General features: G+C 44.4%; 1 protein-coding gene across 4 annotated transcripts in view; it reads left to right on the forward strand.

The window, feature by feature from the left end:
- LOC115933946 (collagen alpha-4(VI) chain-like) overlaps nucleotides 1-27,972 on the forward strand; it is a 151,863-nt gene that overhangs the window by 58,362 nt on the left and 65,529 nt on the right. The window contains exon 2 of one of the 4 annotated variants that reach the window (XM_063704173.1): nucleotides 23,675-23,846. The exons of the other annotated variants lie outside the window; for them this stretch is intronic. The gene's annotated coding sequence lies outside the window, so the exon portion shown is untranslated. The remainder of the gene's footprint in view (nucleotides 1-23,674; nucleotides 23,847-27,972) is intronic. 4 annotated transcript variants of the gene reach the window in all.

The following is a 27,972-nucleotide window of genomic DNA, read 5'->3' on the forward strand; positions in this document are numbered from 1 at the left end:
TCTCCTGCCTCAGCCTCCAAAGTAGCTGGGATTACAGGTGTGCGCCATCATGCCTGGCTAAGTTATGTAGAGACGGGGTTTCACCATATTGGCCAGGCTGGTCTCGAACTCCTGACATCAGGTGATCCACCTGCCTCGGCCTCCGAAAGTGCTGAGATTACAGGCGTGAGCCACCATGCCTGGCTGGTTTTGAAGAAGCCAGCCACATGAGTTCCACAGTTGCATGGAAATAAATTCTGCCAACAACCATGTGAGGTTGGGAGAAGACTCCAAGCCTCATATGAGACACTAATTCCAGCCGACACCTTGGTCACAACCTTGTAAGAACCTGAGCAGAGCACCCAGCTAAAGCCAGACTCCTGACCCACAGGAAAGGAGAGGTAATAGATGGGTGTTTCAAGCTGCTAAATTTGTGTTGATTTGTTATGCAGCTTAGAAAATGAATACATCATTCCATTTTTAAAAAATCATAAGCTAATCAAACCATTCGATTTCTTTTTTTCTTTTTTTTTTTGAGACAGAGTCTCACTCTGTCACCCAGGCTGGAGTGCAGTGGCGCGTTTCGGCTCACTGCAACCTCCATGCCCCCAGTTCAAGCGATTCTCATGCCTCAGCCTCCTGAGTAGCTGGGATTATCGGCGTGCGTCACCATACCCAGCTAATTTTTATATTTTTAGTAGAGATGGGGTTTCACCATTTTGGCCAGGCTAGTCTCGAACTCCTGACCTCAAGTGACCTTCCTGCCTCAGCCTCCCAAAGTGCTGGGGTTACTGACATGAGCCACCGCACCCGGCCTGACACACCATTCAACTTTAAGGAACTTCCAGGTGCTGTGGTCACGCCCCTCTTGTGTGGCATGCAGGTGGGGAGAGATGGGTTGGAAGATGACTGGATGCGGGCATGGAGCTAGGTGGGAAGAGGAAAAGTGTCTTGAAGGAAGTAATTCCCTTCAGATAAGGGAGGGAGAAGCTTGATCAATATGTAGACTTTCACAGTCCTTCAGTCCTGGGGATATTGGTGGAGAGACAGGTCTTGCCTTACATTTGAGAGTTACCATCCCAGGCAGAGGCCCTACTTCCACCTTCTTGCCGGTGGGGCTGGAGAGCAAATACTTAGAGGAGAAACGAACACCCTTTGTAAGCATGTGAAAAGTTTCTGGAGTGGAGAGATGATGAAGCAGGATATTTGGAGTCAACAGCCAAAGTTTTTATTTTATTTTTTATTTTTTAATATACTTTAAGTTTAAGGGTACATGTGCACAACGTGCAGGTTTGTTACATATGTATACATGTGCCATGTTGGTGTGCTGTACCCATTAACTCGTCATTTAACATTAGGTATATCTCTTAATGCTATCCCTCCTCCTTCCCCCGACCCCACAACAGGCCCCAGTGTGTGATGTTCCCCTTCCTGTGTCCATGTGTTCTCATTGTTTAATTCCTACCTATGAGTGAGAACATGTGGTGTTTGGTTTTTTGTCCTTGCAATAGTTTGCTGAGAATGATGGTTTCCAGCTTCATCCATGTCCCTACAAAGGACGTAAACTCATCATTTTTTATGGCTGCATAGTATTCCATGGTGTATATGTGCCACATTTTCTTAATCCAGTCTATCGTTGTTGGACATTTGGCTTGGTTCCAAGTCTTTGCTATAGTGAATAGTGCCATTATAAACATATGTGTGCGTGTGTCTTTATAGCAGCATGATTTATAATCCTTTGGGTATATACCCAGTAATGGGATGGCTGGGTCAAATGGTATTTCTAGTTCTAGATCCCTGAGGAATTGACACACTGAATTCCACAATGGTTGAACTAGTTTACAGTCCCACCAACAGTGTAAAAGTGTTCCTATTTCTCCACATCCTCTCCAGCACCTGTTGTTTCCTGACTTGTTAATGATCGCCATTCTAACTGGTGTGAGATGGTATCTCATTGTTGTTTTGACTTGCATTTCTCTGGCCAGGGATGATGAGCATTTTTTTCACGTGTCTTTTGGCTGCATAAATGTCTTCTTTTGAGAAGTGTCTGTTCATATCCTTTGCCCACTTTTTGATGGGATTGTTTGTTTTTTTTCTTGTAAATTTATTGGAGCTCATTGTAGATTCTTGATATTAGCCCTTTGTCAGATGAGTAGATTGCAAAAATTTTCTCCCATTCTGTAGGTTGCCTGTCCACTCTGATGGTAGTTTCTTTTGCTGTGCAGAAGCTCTTTAGTTTAATTAGATCCCATTTGTCAATTTTGGCTTTTGTTGCCATTGCTTTTGGTGTTTTAGACATGAAGTCCTTGCCCATGCCTATGTCCTGAATGGTATTGCTGAGGTTTTCTTCTAGGGTTTTTATGGTTTTAGGTCTAACATTTAAGTCTTTAATCCATCTTGAATTAATTTTTGTATAAGGTGTAAGGAAGGGATCCAGTTTCAGCTTTCTCCATATGGCTAGCCAGTTTTTCCAGCACCATTTAGTAAATAGGGAATCCTTTCCCCATTTCTTGTTTTTGTCAGGTTTGTCAAAGATCAGATGGTTGTAGATATGTGGCATTATTTCTGAGGGCTCTGTTCTGTTCCATTAGTCTGTATCTCTGTTTTTGTACCAGTACCATGCTGTTTTGATTACTGTAGCCTTGTAGTATAGTTTGAAGTCAGGTAGCATGATGCCTCTAGGTTTGTTCTTTTGGCTTAGGATTGACTTGGAAATGTGGGCTCTGTTTTGGTTCCATATGAACTTTAAAGCGGTTTTTTCCAATTCTGTGAAGAAAATCATTGGAAACTTGATGGGGATTGCATTGAATCCATAAATTACCTTGGGCAGTATGGCCATTTTCACGATATTGATTCTACCTACCCATGAGCATGGAATAATCTTCCATTTGTTTGTGTCCTCTTTTATTTCGCTGAGCAGTGGTTTATAGTTCTCCTTGAAGAGGTCCTTCACATCCCTTGTAAGTTGGATTCCTCGGTATTTTATTCTCTTTGAAGCAATTGTGAATGGTAGTTCACTCATGATTTGGCTCTCTGTTTGTCTGTATTGGTGTATAAGAATGCTTGTGATTTTTGCGTATTGATTTTGTATCCTGAGACTTTGCTGAAGTTGCCTATCAGCTTAAGGAGATTTTGGGCTGAGACAATGGGGTTTTCTAGATATACAATCATGTCGTCTGCAAACAGGGACAATTTGACTTCCTCTTTTCTTAATTGAATACCCTTTATTTCCTTCTCCTGCCTGATTGCCCTGGCCAGAACTTCCAACACTATGTTGAATAGGTGTGGTGAGAGAGGGCATCCCTGTCTCGTGCCAGTTTTCAAAGGGAATGCTTCTAGTTTTTGCCCATTCAGTATGATATTGGCTGTGGGTTTGTCATAGATAGCTCTTATTATTTTGAGATATGTCCCATCAATACTTAATTTATTGAGAGTTTTTAGCATGAAGGTTGTTAAATTTTGTCACAGGTCTTTTCTGCATCTAATGAGATAATCGTATGGTTTTTGTCATTGGTTCTGTTTGTATGCTGGATTATGTTTACTGATTTCAATATGTTGAACCAATCTTGCATCCCAGGGAGGAAGCCCACTTGATCATGGTGGATAAGTTTTTGATGTGCTGCTGGATTCGGTTTGCCAGTATTTTATAGAGGATTTTTGCATCGATGTTCATCAGGGATATTGGTCTAAAATTCTCTTTTTTGGTTGTGTCTCTGCCGGGCTTTGGAATCAAGATGATGCTGGCCTCATAAAATGAGTTAGGTAGGATTCCCTCTTTTTCTATTATTTGGAATAGTTTCAGAAGGAATGGTACCAGCTCCTACTTGTACCTCTGGTAGAATTCGGTTGTGAATCCGTCTGGTCCTGGACTTCTTTTGGTTGGTAAGCTATTAATTATTGCCTCAATTTCAGAGCCTGTTATTGGTCTATTCAGAGATTCAACTTCTTCCTGGTTTAGCCTTGGGAGGGTGTACGTGTCGAGGAATTTATCCATTTCTTCTAGATTTTCTAGTTTATTTGCATAGAGGTGTTTATACTATTCTCTGATGATAGTTTGTATTTTTCTGGGATTGGTGGTGATATCCCCTTTATCAATTTTTATTGTGTCTATTTGATTCTTCTCTCTTTTCTTCTTTATTAGTCTTGTTAGTGGTCTATCAGTTTTGTTGATCTTTTCAAAAAACCAGCTCCTGGATTCATGGATTTTTTGAAGGGTTTTTTGTGCCTCTATTTCCTTCAGTTCTGCTCTGATCTTAGTTGTTTCTTGCCTTCTGCTAGCTTTTGAATGTGTTTGCTCTTTGCTTCTCTAGTTCTTTTAATTGTGATGTTAGAGTGTCAATTTTAGATCTTTCCTGTTTTCTCTTGTGGGCATTTAGTGCTAAAATTTCCCTCTACACACTGCTTTGAATGTGTCTGAGAGATTCTGGTATGTTGTGTTTTTGTTCTCATTGGTTTCAAAGAACACCTTTATTTCTGCCTTTCATTTCATTATGTACCCAGTAGTCATTCAGGAGCAGGTTGTTCAGTTTTCATGTGGTTGAGGAGTTTTGAGTGAGTTTCTTAATCTTGAGTTCTAGTTTGATTGCACTGTGGTCTGAGAGACAGTTTGTTATAATTTCTGTTGTTTTACATTTGCTGAAGAGTGCTTCACTTCCAACTATGTGGTCAGTTTTGGAATAAGTGTGGTGTGGTGCTGAGAAGAATGTATATTCTGTTGATTTGGGGTGGAAAGTTCTGTAGATGTCTATTAGTTCCACTTGGTGCAGATCTGAGTTCAATTCCTAAATATCCTTGTTAACTTTCTGTCTCATTGATCTGTCTAATGTTGACGGTGGGATGTTAAAGTCTCCCATTATTAATGTGTGGGAGTTTAAGTCTCTTTGTAGGTCTCTAAGGACTTGCTTTTTGAATCTGGGTGCTCCTGTATTGGGTGCATATATATTTAGGATAGTTAGCTCTTCTTGTTGAATTGATCCCTTTACCATTATGTAATGGCCTTCTTTGTCTCTTTTGATCTTTGTTGGTTTAAAGTCTGTTTTATCAGAGACTAGGATTGCAACACATGCCTTTTTATTGTTTTCCATTTGCTTGGTAGATCTTCCTCCATCCCTTTATTTTGAGCCTATGTGTGTCTCTGCACATGAGATGGGTTTCCTGAATACAGCACACTGATGGGTCTTGACTCTTTATCCAATTTGAAAGTCTGTCTTTTAATCGGAGAATTTAGCCCATTGACATTTAAGGTTCATATAGTTATGTGTGAATTTGATCCGGTCATTATGATGTTAGCTGGTTATTTTGCTCATTAGTTGATGCAGTTTCTTCCTAGCCTTGATGGTCTTTACAATTTGGCATGTTTTTGCAGTGGCTGGTACTGATTGTTCCTTTCAATGTTTAGTGCTTCCTTCAGGAGCTCTTGTAGGGCAGGACTGGTGGTGACAAAATCTCTCAGCATTTGCTTGTCTGTAAAGTATTTTATTTCTCCTTCACTTATGAAGCTTAGTTTGGCTGGATTTGAAATTCTGAGTTGAAAATTTTTTTCTTTAATAATGTTGGATATTGGCCCCCACTGTCTTCTGGCTTGTAGAGTTTCTGCTGAGAGATCAGCTGTTAGTCTGATGGGCTTCCCTTTGTGGGTAACCTGACCTTTCTCTCTGGCTGCCCTTAACATTTTTTCCTTCATTTCAACTTTGGTGAATCTGACAATTATGTGTCTTGGAGTTGCTCTTCTTGAGGAGTATCTTTGTGGAGTTCTCTGTATTTCCTGAATTTGAATGTTGGCCTGCCTTGCTAGATTGGGGAAGTTCTCCTGCATAATATCCCACAGAGTGTTTTCCAACTTGGTTCCATTCTCCCTGTCACTTTCAGGTACACCAATCAGACGTAGATTTGGTCTTTTCACATAGTCCCATATTTCTTGGAGGCTTTGTTCATTTCTTTTTATTCTTTTTTCTCTAAACTTCTCTTCTTGCCTCATTTCTTTCATTTCATCTTCCATCACTGATACCCTTTCTTCCAGTTGATCGAATTGGCTACTGAGGCTTGTGCATTTGTCACGTAGTTCTCGTGCCTTGGTTTTCAGCTCCATCAGGTCCTTTAAGGACTTCTCTGCATTGGTTATTCTAGTTAGCCATTCGTCTAATTTTTTTCCCAAGGTTTTTAACTTGTTTGCCATGGGTTCGAACTTCCTCCTTCAGCTAGGAGTAATTTAATCGTCTGAAGTCTTCTTCTCTCAACTCATCAAAGTCATTCTCTGTCCAGCTTTGTTCCATTGCTGGTGAGGAGCTGCATTCCTTTGCAGGAGGAGAGGCGCTCTGCTTTTTAGTTTCCAGTTTTTCTGCTCTGTTTTTTCCCCATCTTTGTGGTTTTATCTACCTTTGGTCTTTGATGATGGTAACGAACAGATGGGGTTTTAGTGTGGATGTCTTTTCTGTTTGTTAGTTTTCCTTCTAAGAGTCAGGACCCTCAGCTGCAGGTGTGTTGGAGTTTGCCTGGGTGTCAGCAGTGGAGGCTGCAGAACAGCGGATATTGGTGAGCAGCAAATGTTGCTGCCTGATTGTTCCTCTGGAAGTTTTGTCTCAGAGGAGTACCCGGCCATGTGAGGTGTCAGTCTGCCCATACAGTGGGGTGCCTCCTGTTAGGCAGCTCGGGGGTCAGGGACCCACTTGAGGAGGCAGTCTGTCCATTCTCAGATCTCCAGCTGCGTGCTAGGAGAACCACTACTCTCTTCAAAGCTGTCAGACAGGGATATTTAAGTCTGCAGAGGATTCTGCTGCCTTTTATTTACCAATGCCCTGCCCCCAGAGGTGGAGCCTACAGAGGCAGGCAGGCCTCCTTGAGCTGTGGTGGGCTCCACCCAGTTGGAGCTTCCCAGCTGCTTTGTTTACCTACTGAAGCCTCGGGAATGGTGGGTGCCCCTCCCCCAGCCTTGCTGCCACCTTGCAGTTTGATCTCAGACTGCCGTGCTAGTAATGAGTGAGGCTCCATGGGTTTAGGACCCTCTGAGCCATGTGCGGGATATAATCTCCTGGTGTGCCGTTTGCTAAGACTGTTGGAAAAGTGCAGTATTAGGGTGGGAGTGACCCAATTTTCCAGGTGCCATCTGTCACCCGTTTCTTTGACTAGGGAAGGGAATTCTCTGACCCCTTGCACTTCCCGGGTGAGGCAATGCCTCGCCCTGCTTGGGCTCACGCTCGGTGTGCTGCACCAAGTGTCCTGCACCCACTTTCTGACACTCCCCAGTGAGATGAACCCAGTACCTCAGTTGGAAATGCAGAAATCACCTGTCTTCTGCGTCGCTCACGCCAGGAGTTGTAGACTGGAGCTGTTCCTATTCGGCCATCTTGGCTCCACCCCCGCTATTATGATTCTTACAGAGTCCTTTGCTTTCCAGCAGCTTCCTCTTCCTCCTTTTTTGGTTGGAATCCCTCTATTTTAGTGGCCACTGGGATTCTGAAATGACCAGGTCTTTGTCTCAGAGACCTCACACATGCTCTTCCGTCTGCCTGGAACACTTTTCCTTGCTCTGGTCCCCTGAGATCTCTTTCAGCTCAACTGCCCCATGCTCAGAGACCCCCTTTCTCCCTCTCTAGTTTGAAGCCAGTTTACCCCTGTAGTCTGTGCCTGGAATACTCGTTTTCCTCCTTGATGCCTCCTGAGTTGTCATGGGATGTATGTGCCTGTTTGGGTGTCTGGTGTCTGTCTCCCCGAATGGACTGCATGCTCCTGGTGAGCTGGAGGGACAGGACTAGCACAGGCCAAGGCCCTGGGGCTGGAGGGAGCAGGGCAGAAGGCACAGGTAAAAGGCCTTTGTGATCCGGAAGGAAGTGAAGGAGAGAGAGAGAGATGAGAGAGGCTGGCAGAAGATGGGCCAGGGGCCAGGCTGTGTGGGATCCTTTGGGCCACAGAAAGACATTTCAATTCTTATGTAAGAGAACCCAGACACCATTGGAAGGTATGAGTCACCTCATCTAACTGAGCTCTGTAAATGTCAATGTTTTATTATTTTTGTACAATTCTTTAAAAGTGATTTTAGTTATTTACCTTTTTATTTTTATTACTTTTATTTTCTTTTGAGACAAAATCTTGCTCTGTTGCCCAAACTGGAGTGCAATGGCATGATCTTGGCTCACTTCAACTTCCACCTCCTGGGTTCAAGTGATTCTCCTGTATCAGACTCCCGAGTAGCTGTCGTTATAGGCATCTGCCACCACGCCCAGCTTATTTTTTGTATTTTTAGGATAGACGATGTTTCACCATGTTGGCCAAGCTGGTCTTGAACTCCTGACCTCAGGTGATCCACCCGCCTCAGCCACCCAAAGTGCTGGGATTACAGGGGTGAGTCACCATGCTCAGCCTTATTTACTTTTTTAAAAAAGATCAGGCCAGTCACGGTAGCTCATGTCTCCAATCTCAGCACTTTGGGAGGCTGAGGTGGGATGATCACTTGAGGCCAGGAGTTCAAAACCAGCCCAGGCAACATAGTGAGACACCCCCTGCCCCAATTTCTAAGAAAATGAGAAAATTAGGCATGGTAGCTTGTCTGTATCCCCAGCTACTGGGGATCCTGAGCTAGGGAGGACTGCTTGAGACAAGGAGTTTGAGGCTCCACTGAGCTGTGATTATGCCACTGAGCTACAGCCTGGGCAACAGAGTCAGACCCCAGAGCCGCCTCAGCCTCCCTAGAGCTGACCGAGCTTTTGCTTCTTATCACAGGGAATGACGGACGCTGGGGCTTTGATGGGTATCAGGTGAAATGGGCAGAGTGACGCTTACCTGGGATGGCAGTGAAGTGAGACGGGGAGGTCATTGTGACAAGGGGTGGCATGAGGTACTTGGCCTTGACGCCCTCCCCGGCCAGATGGTCCAGGTTGGGGGTGTCCACACCCTGATCCTAGTCCCAGCGGAAGCCCTGGAAGGAGATCAGCAGCAGTTGTAAGTGCTCTTCTTCCCTGGGAGGAGGTGGCCGCCCAGCAGGACAGGCAGCGGCAGCAGCAGCTGGAGGGCGCTGAGCCATGTCATCCCACGAGCACCTGTCATGCACTCCTCACACAGTTCATGGGCTTCTCTCTCTTTAGTCCGTTGTTGAACAAAGTCCACATTAATAATTCAGCCCAGCTCTGTTGTGGGACAAACAAACTGGAGTGTAGCAAGGTGCTGCATATTTGCAGGACAGTATGAAAGCATTCTGGAGATGGATGGGGGACATGGCTGTACAATGTGGTGGATGCACTTAACACCACTGAATTTTTCCTTTGAAAATGGCTAAAATAATAGATTTTACCACAATAAAAAATCAAACTGGCCGGGCATGGTGGCTTACACCTGTAATTCTGGCACTTTGGGGGGCCAAGGAGGGTATATCATTTGAGGTCAGGAGTTCAAGACCAGCCTGGCTAACATGGAGAAACCACATCTCTACTGAAAATGCAAAAATTAGCCAGGCGTGGCGGTACATGTCGGTAATCCCAGCTACTCGGGAGGCTGAGGCAGGAGAATTGCTTGAATCCGGGAAGCAGAGATTGCAGTGAGCCGAGATTGCACCACTGCATTCCAACCTGGAAGATGGAACGAGACTGCATCTCCAAAAAAAAAAAAAAAAAAAAAAATCAACCCACATGAAATATTTTGGACTCTTATACTAATTCCAACATTTTGAAGATCTGGGGAGAACAAACTAGATTGGTGCTTTCCTTGGCTTAGTATATTCTGTTTTTATAGGGAGAGCAAATTATTGTTCACCAGCACTATTAAAATAGCTACAACAGGATGGGCATGGTGGCTCACACCTGTAATCCCAGCACTTTGGGAAGCTGAGGTGGGAGGATCGCTTGAGCCCAGGAGTTCAAGATGCCAGCCTGGGCAACATGGTGAGGCCCTGCCACTACCAAAAATACAACAACAACAACAAAAATAGCTAGGTGTGGTTGTGTGCATCTGTAGTCCCAGCTACTTGAGAGGCTGAGGTGGGAGGATCACTTGTGCCCAGGAGGTTGAGGCTGCAGTAAGCCATGATTATTTCACTGTACTCAGCCTGGGTGACAGAGTGAGACCCTGTATGGAAAAAAAAATAAAAAGCTGCAGTGGACTCAGTGATCATGAGGCCAGGCTCTGTATACATGTACATCATCTCATTTAATTTTTTCTCTGTTTAAAATTATTTTTTCCTCTAATCCCCATGTTGATCGACATTTTTTTAATCCTAGGAATTAGTTGAAAATTTCGCATTAAGAATTAAAAATTGCCTGGCCTGATGGCTTACACCTGTTATCCCAGCACTTTGGGAGGCTGAGATGAGAGAATCAATTGAAGCCAGGAGTTTGGGCCAGTCTGGGCAATATTGCGAGAATGCAACTCTATGAAAAAATTTAAAAAGCTGGGTGTGGTAGGGTTCACATGTAGTCCCAGCTACTTGGAAGACTAGGTGTGAGGATTGCTTGAGCCCAGGCGGTAAAGGCAGCAGTGAGCTATGATGGTGCCATTGCACTGCAGCCTGGGTGATGGAGTGAGACTCTATCTCTAAAATGAATGAATAAAATTGTGGTATAATATATGCAACATTTACCATTTTGTGTATCTGAAAGTGTACAATTCAGTGACGTTTTGTACATTTATCATGTTGTGCAATTATCACCACTACCTAGTTTCAGGGCTTTTTCAACACCTCAATTGGAAGCCTCATATCCATTCAGCAGTCACTCTGCATACCCCCTCCTGCAGCCCCTGGAAACCTCTCATCTACTTTCTATCTCTGTCGATTGGCTTAGTCTGAACATTGCATATAAATGGAATTGTACAATATATGACCTTTCATGTCTGCTTCTTTCACTGAGCATGTTTTTAACGTTCATCCATATCACAACATGGATAAGTTTTATTTTCTTTTTAGACCCTATCTAAAAAGAAAAAAAATTGTAAAACAAAAACAAAAACAAAAAAATATATAGGATGGAGATCAGATGAGTCCTGCAAAGTTTATAATATTTACTGTCTAGCACTTTACATAGAAGCTTGCCTACCTCTGAATGATATGCAGGTACAGAGATGACGTTTATCTTGGCACTTATAGAAAGACCTATAAATTGTATAAAGACATCATCATTGGATTTCCAGTAACAAGAAGCGGCAAGACATGACGATGTGTCCAGGTGTTCAGGTGAAGTTTAGGGAAGGTCTTGTCTTGACGAGGTCGGATGTGAGACCCAGATGAGATAACCCCATTTCCCCTGCTGAAATTGCCTGAGAATTTCATTCCAGTTATTTGCGTAGGTTGATTCTTTCGGTGGGGGTGGGGTGGGTGAGGAGGTGAAGTGTCAGGGGAGTTCTATTTTGTATTTGCACAGTTTGGCTTTCTTTTTACTTGGTGTGGTGTTTTGCTGTATGAGGAATTTCATAGGATTTTGTGATGAGTATGCAGCATAGTGGTTTGAATCCTGCCAGGCCGAGGGTCATATCTCGGCTCTGAAACTCATTATCTATGACGCCTTGGGGCAGGTCCCATAACTCTCCAAGCCTCTGTTCTATATTCCATGGGGTTGTGAGGTTCAGATGAAATAATGCATGCTGGCAGGAATGGTTACTGCTCATGGGATTTCCAGGTGCTCCCCGTTTTCCCCAGAGACCCTGTAGTTAGATGGATCCATGCCAGGGTCCAATGCTCTATAAGTGGAAGTCACTGACATCACCTCTAGTCTACAGCTTTTGAGGGCTTGGAGATAACTATCTCATTCTCTCATCTCCTGGTGCAGTAACTATGGGAGAATCCTTGCATTAAGATGGTAGAATTTCCATCATTCTAGGACTTTGAGTGGCCATATGGAGCACATCATACCCAGCCAACCCGTTGTGGACATGGAATGTAAGAAATCAACCTTGGTTGCTAAGCTGCTGAGACTCTGGGGTTAATTTGTTACTGCAGCATAACCTAGTCCATCCTGATGCATGCAGCATGCACACCACTTATGTTGACCCTTAGTCATGGTAAGTGCTCCACAGATGTTGGTTACTTTTGGTAGGAAGATAGATTGCCTCTGAAAGTTTTGTTAGCTGATCTCATGATGCCAATGTTGCTATTTTGTAATTGGATAAATTGGGCTTGGCTCTCCTTCCAGCATGTGGGAGAGAAAGATGACTGAGAGACAATAAGGCACTATTATCTTCAGTTTGTGTCCTTGGATACCCTTGGTGGCAATGAACAATGCATACCCCTCTGAGAAAACTGGACCTAAAGGAGAATGGGAGATGATACCAGAATTGGGAAAGTCCAAGGCCCCAGGCATTCCCTGGTCTGGAGACAACTTTGAGTCCTTGGTGGGAAGATTCTCCAAGGGAACATAAATGCTTCTACTATCTAGTTTGTCTCTTTGAGAATTAAAACTTTTTTTTTCATTCCAGTAGCTTTTGGGGTACAGTTTGGCTCTTTGAGAATTGCATACTAATTAATTTTAGGGGTCATCTGTACACATTTCTATATTCCTGAAACATGGTAGAAACAGCCAGCAGTCAGGCGACAATCTATCATGACCACTAAAATATCCCCAAAGTGAAACACCAGATGTGATCCACTGGGTTTAGTGGAGGCGGCTGGCTTGACAGTTGATTATATTTATTATTGTCACTGTGGTGATTATGGCCACAACATTGTGATGCGTGTTGTTCTTCTTTTGGTGAGTTGCAGTTTGGAAGGAATAAATCCATTTTTTTTTTTTGAGTCTTGCTCTGTCACCCAGGCTGGAGTACAGTGGTGCCATCTCAGCATGCTGTAAACTCTGCCTCCCAGGTTCAAGTGCTTCTCCTACCTCTATGGCCAGGCTGGTCTTGAACTACTGACCTCAGGTGATCCACCTGCCTCAGCCTCCCAAAGTGCTGGGATTACAGGCGTGAGCCACCATGCCCGGCCCCATTATTCATTTAACCAATATCTATTGAGCGCATTGGGTGTGGTGGAGGATGAACTGCAGGGGAGAGAGGAAGCCTCCTCCTGCCACTATGTTTTCAAGTTGTCCTAATACTCCACCATGACACGCAGGCTTATGGGTCCCAGAGCTCCAGAAGCATCTCCCGACCACAACATCCTGACCCAGATTCTACTGAAAAATACGTGAGTCTAGCAGAACCATCTCTGACACTTCCCTTCTTTTGAACGGCTGATCTGTCAGCCATGGGGAGCCCTTATGAAAGTGCAGTGTGTTTTGGGAAACTTGAGGTTGATCAAAGAATACCATTAAACTTTGTTAAGAAATCTACATATTGATGACATAGGCAGTGGGGTGGAGGTGGGGAAATTCCCAAATACATTTTAGGAATTATCTCAGGAGGCAAGAGTCAGAACTCTTGGTTGCCAGTGACAGAAACTCATCTTACTAGTGTGGAGTGGAAAAGGGATCATGTTTTTCTCTGCACTCCCCAACCCCAACCCCAAGCAGATCCTGAAAGAGGGACAGGATTGCAAGTGGATTATTTAGGAGATGATTCCAGGGAACACCAATAGGGGAGTGAGGAATTGATTCATGGAAAGGCAGGGGGCCACACAGGGGTCTTCAATGAGCAGCTTACCACTCCAGGCAACTAGGATTTGACCCCACTGGGGACCTCTGGGAGGTGATGTGGAATACATTTCAAAGTTGTTCCATCCAGGGGGCAAAGATATTGAAGCATTTATAGCCTGGCTCCCATCCATCACTTGCTGAGGACTGGTCCCAGGGCATCAACTCTCTGGCTTTGCTTTTTCCTTTCCTTTTTTTTTTTTTTTTTGAGACACAGTCTTGCTCTGTCACCCAGGCTGGACTGCAATGGCATGATCTCAGCTCACTGCAACATCTGCCTCCCAGGTTCAAACGACTCTCTTGCCTTGGATTCCTGAGTAGCTGGGATTGCAGGCACCTGCCCCCATGCCCTGGTAATTTTTTAATTTTTTGTAGAGACGGGGTTTTGCCATGTTGGTCAGGCTGGTCTCGAACTCCTGACCTCGTGATCCACCTGCCTCAGCCTCCCAGTGTTGGGATTACAGGAGTGAGCCACTGCACCTGGCTTCTGTGGCTTTTCTGACATACTCCATGCCTGACTTTGAGAAAGCCCTCAGGTGAAAGTCTTGGTTGTATGCAGTAGCAAGCATGTACTAGAATGATAAAAACCAAGGGGGCTTACCACAAGATCTCTCTCTCTATCTCCTTCTCTAGCTTTGTCTGCATACTGGCTTAATTTCTTCTTACTCAAGCCTTTTCTCCATAAGATGAGAAACGTGGCCACAGAAGCTCCTGTATTTCTCACTACACACAATTCCTGTCATCACAGAGAATGATTAACTTGGTCTAGTTCCAGTTTTGAAAAATATTCAAGGGAAGAATTCTGATTGGCCAATTTAGGCCAGATGCTCATCCCTGGACCAATCAACTGAGGCCAGAGGGGTGGAGTCATTTGAGAACATGGCAGCCCCCATGAGAGCCACATGAGTGGAGTAGGAAGTGTGAGTCTCTATAGAGGGGAGGGCTGCTAGGCTGAAAAGGCAATAGATGTCTGCAGTGAAAAGAATAGATCAGGAGATACATTCTGTTAAACCTGTTAATTATTTGAAAAAAAGAGAAACTTTCAATATACAGTCACAGTATACCAGAGCCAGTGGCTCACGCCTATAATCCCAGCACTTTGGGAGGCTGAGGTGGGCAGATCAGAGGTCAGGAGTTCGAGACCAACCTTACCAACATGGTGAAACCCCGTCTTGTGCGCCTGTAATCCCAGCTACTCAGGAGGCTGAGGCAGGAGAATCGCTTGAACCAGGGAGGAGGAGGTTGCAGTGAGCTGAGATCATGCCACTGCCCTCCAGCCTGGGCAACAGAGTGAGACTCCTTCTCAAAAAAAAAAAAAAGTTACATTGTGGTTCCCCAGCATGATTTATCAGACAGGAAAAACTTACAATATGCGTATTTCCTATGCACAGGCTACTGCTATGAACTGAAATTCTTAAATTCCAAAGATTAATTAAAATGTTTCTTAAGACACATAAACTGTTAGAATCTGCTTATAATGAGGCTGAAGTTGAGTAAGAAGAGAACTAGCATTTAGGACACTACTTTTCTTCTGTCGAGTACTGTCAAGTTTTGGTTCTGCCTGGAAGTAGATGCACCTCAAGGGAGGGTTGCATGTAAAGGTGTGTGTGTATGTGGTAATTTGCAAAGATGGGTACAACTTTCTGCAAATGCTCGTGCAGTGTAATTGAACCAATCTTTCCTTTAAGAGGTAGTTTATACTCCTCTACATGAATCTGGGCTGCCTATGACTTGCTTTGGCCAGTGGAATGCTGCCAAAGTGATGGTGACCAACTTCTAGCCGTGAAAGGAAAATAAACCTTGGGGCCCCAAGATCACTAAGCTAGGCTGGGCTCGGTGGCTGATGCCTGTAATCCCAGCACTTTGGGAAGCTGAGGCGGGCAGATCACCTGAGGTTAGGAGTTCAAGACCAGCCTGGCCAACATGACAAAACCCCGTCTCTACTAAAAAATATGAAAATTAGCCAGGCGTGGTGGCAGGCTCCTGTAATCCCAGCTACTTGGGAGGCTGAGGCAGGGAAATTGCTTGAACCCTGGAGTTGGAGGTTGCAGTGAGCCAAGATCGTACCACTGCACTCCAGCCTGGGCAACAGAGTGAGACTTTGTCCCCCCACCCAAAAAAAAGTTACTAAGCTAAAGAGAAAAGTCAAGCTGGGAATTGCTTAGGGGAAACCTGCCTCCCATTCTATTCAGTCACCCCTTTGTTCACTGAGATAAATGTATATCTGATTGCCTCATTTGGAGAGGCTAATCAGGAACTCAAGAATGCAACCATTTGTCTCTTAACTACCTATGACCTGGAAGACCCTTCCCCTTGTCTCACCTTCACCTTCACCTGGAGTTGTCCCGCCTTTCCAGACTGAACCAATGTACATCTTACACATATTGATTGATGTCTCATGTCTCTCTAAAATGTATCAAACCAAGCTGTGTCCCTACCACCTTAAGCACATGTTGTCAGGACCTCCTGAGGCTGTGTCACAGGCATGCGTCCTCAACCTTGGCAAAACAAACTTTCTGAATTAACTGAGACCTCAGATTTTTGGGGTGCAAATAGTCTTAGGCCTTGAGAGCCCTCTTGTAGTTTCCATATTTTTGCCCTCTTGGATGCTGGCACCAAGCAAACCTTGGTTATCCTGCTTAAAGGGCCATTTGGAGAGGGGCTCTGGAGGGCGAGGGGCCACATGGAGGAAAACAAGGTTCCCCGGCTGGCAACCAGCACCAACTGCCAGGCACATGCATGAGGCCGTCCTGGATGTTCCGCCCAGCTGGCCCGCCAGCTGCCGGTAGCCACACAAATGAGTCCAGGTTAAACCAGCCAGGAAGTCCCCATGCAACTCACAGGGTCATGAGCAATAATGGCTTGTGGTGGTTTAAAGTTTCTAATTTTAGGTGCAATAGGTAACTGAAACAGCCCACAAGGGTGTGAGAATGTGGAGGGTGCATTTCCCACCTGCTGAAGCTTCTCAATTCCCAGGATCCAATCCAGATAAGACTCTTGTTCTCAGTGTCCTTGATGGAAATGGCAATGAACTTTTTGCAGATTGGACCATCTCGGGAATCCCAAAGATGGGAAATTATTTTCTTTCTCAGAATCTTCCACACAGCATTGAGCCTTAGGAATTTCTAAGAAGGATCTGGAATGAAAAAAACCTTTTGAAAAGGTATCTGTATAGCTTCACTTCAGCAAGATTCATGGTGGGTATTAGACTAAGTGCTGGTGTTAAGCCAAACCATGTTTTTCAAAGACTCATCTGGCCTCAAGGTTGGCGGGATCAGAGTGGCCTCCCAGGATCTATCACATCCTCAGAAGAGTTGGTTCAACTGGCATGTACCCAGATCTCTTTGAGCTAGTATGATGCTCCCTTGAGTCAAAGGCTGCCACATCACATCTCCTTTAAGTCCCCCTAAGTATGACCCCAGAAGCATTGACAAAGTAGTGCTATTCCTGAAGATTTCAGGAAGACATAAATGAAGAGACTAAACTGCAAGGTACCAAAACTTCCATCTTTGCTAAAGACCCTCATCCAGGCTGGGCACGGTGACTCACGCCTGTAATCCCAGCAATTTGGGGGGCCAAGGCGGGCGGATCACCTGAGGTCGGGAGTTCAAGACCAGCCTGACCAACATGGAGAAAGCCCATCTCTACAAAAAATACACAATTAGCCGGGCGTGGTGGCACATGCCTGTAATCCCAGCTACTAAGGAGGCTGAGGCAGGAGAATCGCTTGAACCTGGGAGGAGTAGGTTGCGGTGAGCTGAGATCGTGCTATTGCATTCCAGCCTGGGCAATTAGAGTAAAACTCCATCTGAAAAACAAAAAAAAGTCCTTATCCAATGGTCATGCCACTCTATCTGGCCATGTAATTTCTCCTCCTGTCTTTCTGTAGCAACAGCCTTCTGAGGAACCTCACTCTGCCGTTCAAAACCCCTTCAACTTGTACCCTTCATCAGCAAAGTATTTAGCTCAACACGTATGCCTCTGGGGGAACTCGTCCACATGCCATGTAAGGATATTTCCAGCAACATCATCTTCACTACCCCAGGACAGCATTTTAGAGTGGATTACTTGCCTGCTGGGTGTGTTGTATTTGAGCGAGTTAGAGAAAATGCCACACTTGGAGACGAATTAAGAGTCTGTTTATTTAGCCGGCGGCTAAGAAATGGCTAACGTTTAAAGTTCTCTCGGCCTCGAAGAAGGGGCTAGATTTTCTTTTATACTTTGGTTTAGAGAGGGGAGGGGGGTCTACTTAAAACAATTTTATGGAAGTAGGCAAAAAAGTTAAAAGGATAAATTGTTACAGGAAAGTAAACAGTTCTAGATCTAGGGGCTTTAAGACTATTACAAGGTGATAGACGCGGGGCTTTGGGCGTTATCAATTGGAGGAATTCCTGGGAACTGCGGATACTGCTCGCCACAGTATCTTATCAGTTAATTGCATTCTTCTATGTGCTGGGAGTCAGCTTGCACAAGTTAAGTCCTTGAGGAAGGGGCTGCCAGTGAAAGAGCCAAGATGGAGTCTGTCTGGCTCTCTTACTAAGGGAGAGTCAATTCAGGTGGAAATAAGGCTAGGTGATTAAAAGAAAGGGAGAGTCTAAGAACAGGCTTAGTAAAAACAAGGTTGGGCATTACATTCCTCACTTGTGTTTTTGGGGAATCAAATCGTTGATTCTTCAGTTATAACGAGGGGGTTATATTGAGTCTTAAGATACATAAGTTTGACAGAAGCTATGTGTTGTTTTACAAAATTAATAAACTAATTTAATATACAAGGTCCAAAAATTAGACTTAATAGTAGGATGGGGAGGGGGTCTGGCTAACTTAGTAATTAGAATAGTTAGCTCTGGGTTCTAGTTGAACATGCTTTGATACTAGGGGATGTTATTTTCTTGTTCTTATTGGCTCTTATCTAGATTTTCTTGCCCTTTCTGAAGTGTATCTTTTATGACTAAGAATGGTGGAGGAACAGTTAAATCAACTTTGTCAGAGTGTTTCTGGAACATAGGGTTACTTAGATCAGTTAAAGGCCTGATTGGCTTAGGTGGGCTTTATGAGACTAGGGTTTGTTTGGATGGTGAACATAGTCCTGACATTAAATCCTGGGATATAAAATCTTAATCTTCATGACATGCCATGATACTATTGAGTTGAATTAAGGTCATGGACAGCTATAGTAAGAGGATTACAATTTTTCTAGTACATAATTTAGGATGAGAAGCACGATTTGTGGAAAGAGTTGAAGATCTGGTTGATCTTTTAGAGTAGGTGGCTAAAGTTACACATGTCTAATCAGGGCAGGAAAACTGATAAGTATCTTGACAGCTAACATCAGGGTGATTTCTAGGACAGAGGTAAAAGCCAATATTTTGGAGTCTTTTTTCTGCACTTTTGGAGCTTCTACACTTAGTTTGGCTCTTGGAGTGTCTGAATCTTGCTGCAAGGTCGACACTTCCTGCTCCTGGGACTGGCAGATTGTGTTGCTTTTCGTGGGTATGGGCTGGCTTTGGGAATAGTACAAATAAATCAACTGCAAAGGAGACTTCCTTGGAGGTACTGGCCTTCTAAGTGGTGTTTGCAAATACACGTCCTGTTGTGAAAGAGGTGAGGAGAAAAGAGTAGGAAGGCACAGGGGATATAATGGGCAAAAACAAATAAGTGAGGTAGTAAAAAGAATGAATCTAATGGCTTCATCTGACTTAGGTGCAGTTTTAAGGGGCCTGACTTAGGCCCGGGGACTTATGTTTTTAGCTGGGCTCTGTTGGCCTTTTTGATGTGGGAGTGATGAATCTAAGCAGGAAGGCTGTCTACTTTCAGAGCCATTGGCGTCGTGAGGATGACGGTGTGAGGTCTTTTCTAAGCAGGAGTGAGTCTTTCTTTTTGGAACTTTTTAACAAACACTAGGTCTCCTGGCTGGAACGAATGGCAGGACTTTGGTCAGGAATTGGATTGGGATGGGCTCCTCGAACAAGTGGCAGGATGATATCTTGTACCTGTTGGAGAGACTATATGTACTGTAACAAATTAGTTTGTGATATTTCTGCTAATTTGGCATCTCTTAGCTTAGGCAAGATAGGCGGCGCCTTCTTATACATGATTTCAAAAGGTGAGAAATTCGCCGGGTAAGGGGTGCACCTTATTTTGAGTAGGGCTAAAGGAAGGAGACTACTTAATTTACACTGTTTTTTTTTAAGATTAATTTTGTAGGAGTGTTTTTTAGGGTGTGGTTCATGCGTTCTACTTGCCTGGAGCTCTGGGGTTGATAGGCACAATGGAGCTTCTGTTGAATGTTTAACGCCTTACTGACTGACTGAGCTATAGGCGAGGTGAAGGCTGCTCTATTATCAGACTTTATGGCGGCAGACAGCCTATATTGAGGGATGATTTCATTGAGTAAAAACTTAACTACTGTGTTGGTGGTTTCGTTTTTGGTAGCAAATGCCTTAGTCTATCTGGAGAAGGTGTCTACTAGTACTAGAGGGTATTTGTACTTAGCCTGGTGTGGTTTTACTTCTGTAAAGTCAATTTCTTACTTTTTTCTTGGCGAGTTTTTTCAGAGATAGTGGCCTGGGCTGGGTTTAGGACTTTGTTTGGCATTTACGTGGGCGCAGATTGTGCACTGGAGAGCTGCTTAATCTGTTAGGATTTGAAGACGGGGGATCTTAAAATGGCTCCGGAGGAGCTGAGGTAGCTTTGCTCTTCTTAAATGGGTGGTAGACTGTAGGTGACTGATTAAAGTTTCGTTAAGAGTTCAGGGTATGAAGATTCCAGAGTCAGGAAGAATCTACTAACTTTCCTGATTTTTATTGGCTCTGAGATCTGAAGCCAGTTTTTTTGTTGTTGAGTATACGGGATTGTCAGGCAGATCTGGCTGTGGAAAGGAGACTGTGGGCAGCAAGTTTAGAGGCGTGACTGAAAGTCTCGCTGTGACCTGAGCTGCTGAATCAGCTTTCTGGTTACTATGGGCAATGGCTGTGTTTTCTTTTTGATGTCCTTTGCGGTGGATCACAGCTACCTGCTGAGGTGAGTAGCCTGCTTTCCTGGTAGATGGCTTTACGTACATGCACAGTAGCAAAGGCGTACTTGCTGTCACTGTAAATGTTAATACGTTTATTCTACTTTATCGGAGAGCCTGAGTGAGGGCGATCAATTCAGCCTTTCGTGCTGAGGTGTTCGCTGGTAAAGCTTGAGCTTACAACACATCTGTCTCCGTGGTAACAGCTGCACTGGCTTTTCATACTTCCTGCTTGAGGAAGCTGCTACTGTCTGTGAACACGGCGGCATCTGCCTCTTCTAGGGGCACAGCTTGAAGATCAGATCGGCCAGTTTCGATAGTTTCTAACAGTTCTTGACAGTCATGAGCAGGAATAGTGCAGTCTGAGTCAGGAAGTAGTGTAGCTGGATTGAAACACTTCGAGGGAGAGAAAGTCAAACGAGGCTGATCTAACAGTAAACTTTGATACTGCAAGATGCGAGCATTTGACATCTATTTGCCAGAAGCATTTTGTGGTAAGGTCTTTACGGCATGAAGAGCTGTAAGGGTTAAATTTTGGCTAGAGTTAACTTATCATCTTCTTGGGCCAGGCTTGCTGTAGCCGCTAAGGCTCGCAGACAACTTGGCCATCTACAGGTCACAGGATCTAGCCTCTTAGATAGACCACTGGGCATCTTAAAGGTCTTAGAGTCTGAGTAAGGCACGTCTTTAGCAACTCTTTGGCTTTTATGGAGATATTGGGGAGGGCTAAAGCAGGGGCTTCAGTTAATGCTTAATTAACGGGTTATTTCATTCTGTACTTCTTGGATAGCTGCCACTAAGATTTTTGTTTGTCTTTTGAATGCTTTATCAGCAGCCTTTTCAGCTGCCTGTGTTGCTTGTTTTTGTTTTTTAAACTTTTGATTGTCAAAAACTTTTTGGGCTATTTCTGAAAGCTGACTGATATTTATTCCAGCAAAGCTTTCTAGTTTTTGGAGTTTCTTTTTAATATCCGGGGCTGCCTGAGCCACAAATGCTAAATTAAGAGCACGGCTATTTTCGGGAGCTGCCGGGTCAAAAGGGGTGTAAATCTGATAAGCCTCCTGGAGGCGCCCTAAAAACGTTCTTGGTGACTTATCGGGCCTTTGGACAACATCGGTCGTCTTAGACAAGTTTATGGGTTTCTGAGCAGCTCTTTTAATACTTGCGAGGAGATACCGGTGAAAATCGTCTAAAGCTCCCTTTCTACTTGAGGAATTTGGGTCCCAGTTAGGCTGGGTAGAGGGAAAGACCTCCTCAAGGAGGTCTCTAGCTTCTCCTTCCGGTCCATTGGCTGATGTGAGGAAGTACTTTTTGGCTTCTTTTCGGATATGTTCTTTCTTTTCAGAGGTGAAAAGGGTTAAAAGGAGCTGTTGGCAATCATCTTAGGTGGGTGAGTGAGTCCGGAGTACAGACTCTGTCAGAGAGGTCAAAGCCTGGGGCTTTTCAGAGAAGGGAGGATTCTATAAGTTTTCTAATTATATAAGTCAGAAGTAGAAAAAGGGACACAAACTAAGAAGGGTGCTGAGCGCTCGTCACCTGGAGGGACTTGTGCCTCTCTCAGTGGTAGTAGAGGGGCTACTTCTTCCTGCCAGGGTCATGATTGAGAGGCAATGGGTGGCGAGCCTACAGGGGGCGTCGTCGAGGAGACATGGGGTAACTTTAAGGGAGAAGGTTGGTTGTAAGGCGGTGGGACTGGGTGAGGGAGACTCCCCTCTTCTTCAGAGGGAGGCAGTACAGGGGAAGCTGAACTGGCTGAGGGTCGAGGCGAAAACGTGGTCTGGCTTGGGAGGACCTTGGAGGTAGAATTATGAATGGCGCATGAATGGAGCCATGGAGGGGGGATCCTGACTAATCTTAGCTATTGATCAATGTAGGGAAACTGATCAGGGTGGCTAGGAGTTTCAGTAACAACCTGCCACACAGCTTGAACAATTGTGAGGTTCAATGACCCTTCAGGGGACCACTTGACTTTAAACTTTGGCCATTTTATTTTGCACAGTGTCTGGAGCTTGCCTTTTTTAAGGCGGACTTTATAATCCTCTGAGGAACTGAGAGTAAAATTCTGCAGCACACATTGGATAGGGCTTTAACTTTATAAGGCTGGGAGGAAGTGTTTTTTTTTTTTTTTGAAGGCAATTTAATAAGATTTGAGCATAGATATTAAACTTAGCATGGACAGAGAAACTTATTTCTTGGGCGACTGGAGTAGTGAAAGAACAGAATCAACATGACTAGAAAGAGCAGAAAAACTACAACAGCTAATACTACTTGCTACATTACTGTAGCTTTAAGATTGAGGGAGGAGGACTAGAGCCAGCCTGAGATCTTCTGGGTCAGTTTGATCTAGGCGTTCTTCTTCTTCTTCTAGATCTGCACTTTAAGTACTTTTGGTGTCTTTATGACTTAAAGGCAAATAGCTTAAACTTAGCTTTTACTTTTAAGGGTTTAAGGAGTGAGAGCAGAGCCAAGTCCTGGAGACGCTGAACTTACTGTCGCACCGGAAAATGAAATGTGCGGGGTAGGGGACAGGGACAAGGTGGAAAAGGGCTACTCGGATCATTTTTAAGGTGGGAGAGTAGCCACAGAGGAACAGAGTAAGAATCTAAACAAAGTAAAGCAGTACGGGCATACATTTCTTTACACAGTGTTCTACTTAAGGACACAGGAAAAGTTACAGAATGACAAAAGAGGTGAGTAAGGAAATCTGCAGGGTGGCTGTTTTGAACTCACTACTGGTTTAGTTTAGAGGAGGTCTAATCACTTGGACGTGGGGTATGACGATCTAAATACTTACAACTTTCATGGTGCTAGAAATCTTAATCAGGCAAATGTTTTTCACACTTGTTCTTGTAACAACACTTGACTTGGTTCTGGCAGAAAAGACAGGACTGTGGTGGCCAGCCTAAATGATTGATGAGAAATTTAACCCCCTGTCACAAAAAATCAGCACTAAGGACTTTGAAGAAGTTTTTACTTAGACGTCTTGGGCAATATCACCGTCCTGACATGCAAAACTTTCACAACTACTAACGAGACAATAGAAACTGAACAGAACAATCAACATAAAGCAAACAATTGACTTTGCAGCATGTAAACAGTTATGACAGTTTCTTCCTTTTTTTTTTTTTTTTTTTTTTAGACAGACAAGTGGAGTGGTTCCTGTGATGGGATCAGTCAGATGCCTGCCTGGCCGCTCCCCGTGAGGGGACTTGGGCTCCTCTTAGCATTGGCAGGCCGGTACAAACTTCCGGCTCAGATCGAGCTATGCCTGATGCTGCCTTAAGCCTTATGAGGTCGCCAAGGAACCGCAGGTGAGGGTCTACTTGAACTCCGTAGCTTTCGCTGTGGAGCTACAAACTGGAGGACAAGCGCAAGCCCTTGTCCTCCCTCATTCATTCATTATTCACAAAGAGTTTGTAACAGTTTTTTTTTTCTTTCTTGGAGATTCTTCAAGAAACTGGAACAAGAGAAAGATGAGAGATAGAAAAAGAGAGAGAGAGAGTGATCGGTCTGCCAGAAACCAGGACTCAGTCCTCCAGCATCCTGGGATGTGGACTGAGTCAAGAGAGGGCCCCTGTCAGGGCCACTTCCCTCCTAGAAAGAGACACAGAGGTGCCTAACAGAAAACCAGGGCTCTACCTTCTAGCGTCCTAGAGAAACGGGCAGAGTCAAAAGAGGGATGCCCTCATCAGGGCCGCTTCCCTCTTACTAGAACTGAAATCAAATCTGACCTACCTGACCTCGGGGTCAGAAGTTGAGGACTCAGAGGTGAAATTTTTGTGGGCATCCACACGGTAGTCGATCCGCTCTCCTCTGGAAGACGGTCACCTTTTGGGGACCTGAAAATTATTTTTCAGGTGGCACCCCCCCTACAAGCCGGCCATCCTTCCGGGGGAGCCCGGAGCGAGCCCGGCTCTCGCCTGGTGGCGTTTCTCGCTCGGGCCTCCAAATGTTGTACTTGAGCGAGTTAGAGAAAATGCCACCCTTTGAAATGAATTAAGTCTGTTTATTTAGCTGGCAGCCAAGAGATGGCTAACTCTTAAAGTTCTCTTGGCCCCGAAGAAGGGGCTAGATTTTCTTTTATACTTCAGTTTAGAAAGGGGAAAGGGGTCTAGTTAAAAGAATTTTACAGAAGTAAAGTAGGCAAAAAAGTTAAAAGGATAAATTGTTACAGGAAAGTAAACAGTTCTAGGTCTAAGAGCTTTAAGACTATTACAAAGTGATAGACGTGCGGCTTTAGGCATTATCAATTGGACAAATTCCTAGGAACTGCAGATATTGCTCGCCACAGTATCTTGTCAGTTAATTGCACTCTTAGAGGTGCTAAGAGTCAGCTTGCACAAGTTAAGTCCTTGAGGAAGGGGCTGCCAGTGAAAAAGCCAAGATAAAGTCTGTCTAGCTCTCTTAGCTAAAAGAAAGTCAATTCAGGTAGAAACAAGGCTAAGTGATTAAAAGAAAAGGAAAGTCTAAGAACAAAGTTAATAAAAACAAGGTTAGGCATTACAGATGGGGTCATCCTTACAGTGTTTGTTCTGAAACTTCAATGGAGTGCTCCTAGTTTGATAACTTGGACCATGCCAAATAAATTGAATTTCTCTTTCTTAACAACAGATGTTTGAATCCAGATGTTTGAATACAGCCCCGTGTCCCTCTCTGCTCCTTCCTGCCTTCCTCCTCTCCTCTTCCTTCCCTTCCTTTTCAAGAGCAGGGTTTGCAAGCTTTTACTTCAAAGCATCAGATAGTAAATATTTTAGAATTCATGGGCCATACAGTCTCTTGTAGCAGTTAATCAACTCTGCCACCCATAGCACGAAAGCAGCTGATATAGGTTGAATATGTGTCCCCACCCAAATCTCATGTTGCAATGTAATCCCCAGTGTTAGAGGTGGGGCCTGGTGGGAAGAGATTGCATCATGGGGGTGGATTTCTCATAAATGATTTAGCATCATCCCTTTGGTCCTGTACTTGCAATAGTGAGTGAGTTCTTGCAAGATCTGGTTGTTTATGAGTGTGGAGCACCTCCCTCCTTACTCTCTTGCTCCCACTTCAGCTTCTGCCATCATTGTATGTTTCCTGAGGCCTCCACAGAAGCTCAGCAGATGTCAGTGTCATGCTCCCTGTACAGCCTACAAAACTGTGAGCGAATTAAAACTCTTTTCTTTATACATTACCCAGTCTCAGGTATTTCTTTATAGCATGAGAGAACAGCCTAATCCAGCAGCCATAGACAATATGTAGCAAATGGGTATGGCTGTGTTTCAATAAAACTTTATTGACAAAAACATGTGCAGGCAGGTCAGATTTGGCCCATGGGCCATAGTGTCCCAACCTCTGCTCTGGAATATTCTCTTTAGCCTGGATGGACATCTCTAGGTTGTTTTTTTTTTTTTTTTGAGACAAAGTCTCACTGTTGCCCAGGCTGGAGTGCAGTGGTGCAATCTTTGCTTGCCACAACCTCTGCCTCCTGGGTTCAAGCAATTCTTCTGCCTCAGCCTCCCAAGTAGCTGGGATTACAGGCACCTGCCACCACACCTGGCTAATTTTTGTATTTTTTAATGGAAATAGGGTTTCACCATGTTGGCCAGGCTGGTCTCAAACTCCTGACATCAGGTGATCCACCCACCTCAGCCTCCCAAAATGCTGGGATTACAGGTGCCCGCCAATACATCTGGCTAATTTTTTTGTATTTTTAGTAGAGACGTGATTTCACTATGTTGCCCAGGCTGGTCTCGAACTCCTGATCTCAAGTGATCCACCTGCCTCAGCCTCCCAAAGTGCTGGGATTACAGGTGTGAGCCACTGCAGCTGGCCTCTAGATTTTTTTTTTTTTTGACCATTGATTATTTGGTTTGACTTTCGTTTTCTTCCCCATTGTGGTAGTCATTTTCTGAATGCCTGTTTGTCCATCTCTCTCCTCTGTAGTCCCTAGAGTCAGATGAACTCCTCTGCAGGTGCAATGGTGTAACACACTCTAGTGCTGAATTCTGAGCAGGAGAAAGAGAGCAAGAGTGACCAGTACCCTTGGAAACTTTGGCCTCCTGAGAATTTGATGTCTTCTCTGCAAAGGTTGCAAACCTGTTAACCCACAGGCCGGAGAGAGAGACAAGCCAGAATCATGATCTGTTAAGCTTGAGTTTAATATTTGATGCACAGAGATCACTGAGTTTTTTGATAAGAATTAGAGGGGGAAGAAATGGCCACAGAGATCAATTTCTATCTCCAGGTGAGGATTCAGGAGATAATCCTGCGAACAGAAATTCCTGAGAACGGAGATGGGGGAAATCTCTGGTATTAGAAGGGTGAAAAGGTCAGTAATTAAGGCTACGACTGTTCTCTTAGAGGCAAAAGAAGAAAATGAGACTGCCAGGCATGAATAATGAGAAATCTTTGATGGAATTAGCCATGCAGAACAGATACTAAATGCATCCTCATTCTTCTCATAGTCAAAAGATTTTGCTTAAGCTGGATGGGAAAAAGAGAATCCCATTTCACTAAGTATAAAAGAGGGGATTTTAGAGAAGGTCTCAGAAGAAAGAGATGTGGCAGCTTGGTGAAACTCACCAGAGGCTGAACCCTCTCCAGCATAACACAGTGATTGGGAGGAGTGGGGAAGCATTAGGCCAGGTGCATAGCCCAGTGCTGCTCTTTCTGGACTTTCTGCTCTCTCTGGACTTGTTTGCTAGCTGAGCTCATCCATTTGCATAATTTTCAGTGCCATTTCTCAGCTGAAGAGTCCTGAACTTTTGTCTTGAGGCTAGACTTCTCCTTCAAACAGCAGTCTTAAACACTCAACTTCTTTCTTGTTTTTTCCACTTGTCAACTCATGAACACCTCAACCTTGTTAAATCCAAAGCCAAACTCATGGCTTGGAGTGGTAGGTGATGGCTGTAATCCCAGTGCTATGGGAGGCTGAGGTGGGAGGATTACTTGATGTCAGGAGTTTGAAGCCAGCCTGGAAAACACAGTGAGACTCCCTATCTCCAAAAGAAAAAAGAAAAAAAAAAAAAGCTAGGCATGGTGAAGTGCATCTGTAGGATCTGTAGTCCCGTTACATGGCAGGCTGAGGCAGGAGGATCACTTGAGCCCAAGAGTTGGAGGCTGCAAAGAGCTATGATTGCACCAGTGCACTCCAGCCTGGGTGACATAGCCAAAGTCCCTGTCTTAAAAAAAAAACAAAAGCAAAACTCTTTTTCCTCCTCCTTCTCCATGGGGTCTGTCCGTGCCATCTCTGTTCTGTAAATGGCACCACCCCCTGCTGAGCTGCTCAAGGTGGTCATAACTCATGTGTTGTGCTAACTCTGCTTTTGCCCTCTTCTCCAGTCAGAAGTCCTGTGATTCTAAACTTTATCCAACTTGTCCACTCTATCTTCACTGTCATTATCTTTGCCTAGGACACTGCTATCCCAGCTGGGCTACAGCAGCAGCCTCCTAACCGGT

This window comes from Gorilla gorilla, chromosome 2 (assembly GCF_029281585.2).
Source record: "Gorilla gorilla gorilla isolate KB3781 chromosome 2, NHGRI_mGorGor1-v2.1_pri, whole genome shotgun sequence".
NCBI classification, from domain to species: domain Eukaryota; kingdom Metazoa; phylum Chordata; class Mammalia; order Primates; family Hominidae; genus Gorilla; species Gorilla gorilla.